Source organism: Tachyglossus aculeatus, chromosome 21, assembly GCF_015852505.1.
Source record: "Tachyglossus aculeatus isolate mTacAcu1 chromosome 21, mTacAcu1.pri, whole genome shotgun sequence".
Taxonomy (NCBI): Eukaryota; Metazoa; Chordata; class Mammalia; order Monotremata; family Tachyglossidae; genus Tachyglossus; species Tachyglossus aculeatus.
Window position 1 is genome coordinate 7,781,147 of NC_052086.1, and position 4,008 is coordinate 7,785,154.

A 4,008-nucleotide genomic window follows, 5' to 3' on the forward strand; every position below is an offset into this window, starting at 1 on the left:
GGCACCTAGAACAGTGCCTGGCATATAGTAAGCGCTTAACAGGTCCTGTTATTCTTACTATTATCAACCCCAGCGCTTAAAACAGTGCTTTGTACATAGTAAGTGCTTAACAAATGCCATTATTATTATCAGTAGTAGTAGTAATAATAGTATTAGTATTATTATTATCATCATCTACCCCGGCACTTAGAACAGTGCCTGGCACAAAGCGCTTAACAGGTACCGTTATTCTTATTATCATCTACCCTGGTGCTTAAAACAGTGCCTGGCACACAGTAAGCACTTAACAGGTACCATTATTCTTATTATTATCAACCCCAGCGCTTAGAACAGTGCCTGGCACATAGTAAGCACTTATCAGGCACCATTATTCTAATTATCACCTACCCTGCTGCTTAGAAAAGTGCCTGGCATATAGTAAGCACTTAACTGGTACCATTACTTTTATTACTATCAATCCCAGTGCTTAGAACAGTGCCTGGCATATAGTAAGCACTTAACAGGTACCATTATTCTTATTATGTTGCCTGGCGCTTAGAAAACTGCCTGGCACATAATAAACACTTAACAGTTACCATCATTCTTATAATTATCTACCCTGGCTCTTAGAAAAGTGCCTCCTGGCACATAGTAAGTACTTAACAGGTTCTGCTTTTCTTATTATTATCAACCCCAGCACTGAGAACAGTGCCTGGCACATAGTAAGCGCTTAGTAGGTACCATTATTCTTATTAATACTAAACAGGTACTGTTATTCTTATTATCTACCCTGGCACTTAGAAAAATGTGTGGCACATAGTAAGCATTTAAAAAGTACCATTATTCTCAACATTCTCAACCCCAACACTTAGAACAGTGCCTGGCACATAGTAAGCACTTAGCAGGTACCGTCATTCCTATTATTATCTACTCTGTTGCTTGGACAAGTGCCTAGCATGTAGTAAGCTCTTAACAGGTACCATTTTTATTATCTACCCCGGTGCTTAGAACAGTGTCTGGCATGTAGTAAGCACTTAACAGGTACCGTCATTCTTATTATTATCCACCCTGGCGCTTAGAAGAGTGCCTGGCACATAGTAAGCGCTGAACAGGTACCATTATTTTTATTATTATCAACCCCAGTGCTTAGAACAGTACCTGGCACATAGTAAGCACTTAGCAGGCACTGTAATTATTATCAACCTCAGTGCTTAGAAAACTGCCTGGCACATAGTAAGCACTAAACAAGTACCATTATTCTTATTATAATCTACTCCTGTGCTTAGAAAAGTTCCTGGCACATAGTAAGCATTTAACAGGCACTGTTATTATTATCAACCCAGGTGCTTAGAACAGTGCCTAGCACATAGTAAGCACTTAATACAACCCATCATTCTTATTATCATTTACCATGGCGCTTAGAAAAGTGTCTGGCACACAGTAAGTGTTTAACAGGTACCATTAGTCTTCTTATCTACTCTGGCACTCAGAAAAGTCCCTGGTACATAGTAAGCACCTAACAGGTACTGCTATTCTTATTATTATCAACCCCAACACTTAAAACAGAGCCTGGCACACAGTAAGCTCTTAACAGGTACCATCATTCTTATTATTATCAACGCCAGCGCTTAGAACAGTACCTGGCACATAGTAAGCACTTAACAGGTATTGTTATTCTTATTATTATCAAACCCAGTGGTTAGAACAGTGCCTGGCACCTAGTAAGTGCTTAACAGATACCATCATTCTTATTGTCCTCTACCCTGGCTCTTAGAAAAGTTCCTGGCACATAGTAAGCACTTAACAGGTACTGTTATTATTATCAACTCAGGCGCTTAGAACAGTACCAGGCACATAGGAAGCGCTGAACAGGTACTGTTATTCTTATTATCATCTAATCTGGTGTTTAGAAAAATGCCTTGCACATAGTAAGCAATTAACAAGTACCATTATTCTTATTATCTACCCTGGTGCTTAGAAAAATGCCTTGCACATAGTAAGCGCTTAACAGATACCATCATTCCTATTATTATCTCCCCTGGCTCTTAGTAAGTTCCTGGTACATAGTAAGTATGTAACAGGTTCTGCATTTCTTATTATTATCAACCCCAGCACTTAGAACAGTGCCTGGCACATAGTAAGAGCTTAACAGATACATAGTTCCTACTGTTATCAACACCAGTAAATAGAATAGTGCCAGGCACGTAGTAAGCACTTAACAGGTACCATTATTCTTATTATCATCTACGCTGGTACTTAGAAAAGTGCTTGGCACATAGTTAGCGCTTAACAGGTACCGTTATTCCCATTATTATGTACCCTGGTGCTTAGAAAAGTGCCCAACACATAATAAGCATCTAACTGGTACCATATTCTTATTATCTACCCTGGCTCTTAGAAATGTGCCTGGCATATAATAAGCACTTAACAAGTACCATTATTCTTATTATTATCAACTCAGGCACTTAGAACAGTGCCTGGCACATAGTAAGCACTTAACAAGTACCATTACTCTTATTATCATCTACCCTGGCTCTTAGAAAAGTGCCTGGCACGTAGTAAGCACTTAACAGGTACCATCATACTTATTATTATAAACCCCAGTGCTTAGAACAGTGCCTGGCACATAGAAAGCATTTAACAGTTACCTTCATTCTTATTATCGTCTACCCTGGTGCTTAGAAAACTGCCTGGCAAGTAGGAAGCACTTAAAAAGTACCATTATTCTTATTATTCTCAACCCCGGCACTTAGAACAGTGCCTGACAAATAGTAAGTGCATAATAGATACCATCATTCCTATTATTATCTACCCTGGCTCTTCAAAAAGTGCCTGGCACATAGTAAGCACTTAACAGGGGTTGTTATCATTATCAACTACAGCGTTTAGAACAGTGCCTGGCACATAGTCAGCACTTAGCAGGTACCATAATTCCTATTATTATCTACCCTGGTGCTTAGAACAGTGCCTGGCACATAGTAAGTGCTTAACAGGTACCATTATTCTTATCATTATCAACTCCAACACTTAGAACAGTGCCTGGCACATAGTAAGCACTTAAGAGATACCATCATTCCTATTATCTACCCTGGCTCTTAGAAAGTTCCTGGTACATAGTAAGTACATAAAATGTTCTGCTTTTCATGTTATTATCAACCACAGTACTTAGAGCAGTGCCTGGCACATAGTAAGGGCTTAACAGATACCGTCATTCCTATTATTATTAACACCAGTGGAGAGAACAGTGCCTAGCACATACTAAGCACTTAACAGGTACCATTATTCTTAATATTACCTACCCTGGTGCTTAGAAAAGTGCCTGGCACATAGTAAGCACCTAGCAGGTACCATTACTCTTATTATTATTATAAATCCCAGTGCCTAGAACAGTGCCTAAAATACATAGTAAGCTCTTAACAGTTACCATCGTCCTATTATTGTGTACCACGGCTTTTAGAAAAGTGCCTGGCAAATAGTAAATGCTTAACGGGTACCATTATTTTTATTATTATCAACCCGGGTACTTAAAACAGTGCCTGGCACATAGGAAGGGCTTAAAAGAGACCATCACTATTATTATCAACTACACTCTCACTTAGAAAAGTGCCTGACACATAGTAATCACTTAACAGGTCTGTTACTCTTGTTTATCAACCCCAGCAGTTAGAACAGTGCCTGGCACATAATAAGTGCCTAACAGGTACCATCATTCTTATTATCATCTACCCTTGTGCTTAGAAACCTGCCTGGCACATAGTAAGTGCTTAACAGGTACCATCATCCCTATTATCATCTACCCTGGGTCATAGAAAAGTGCCTGGGACATTGCACCAAGAGGCCTTCCCAGACTGAGCCCCCTTTTTCCCTCTCCTCCTCCCCATCCTCCCCTGCCCTATTTCCTTCCCCTCCCCACAGCACTTGTATATATATTTGTACAGATTTATTACTCTATTTGTTTTCCTTGTACATATTTACTATTCTATTTATTTTGTTGATGATGTGCATTTAGCTTTAATTCTATTTGTTCTG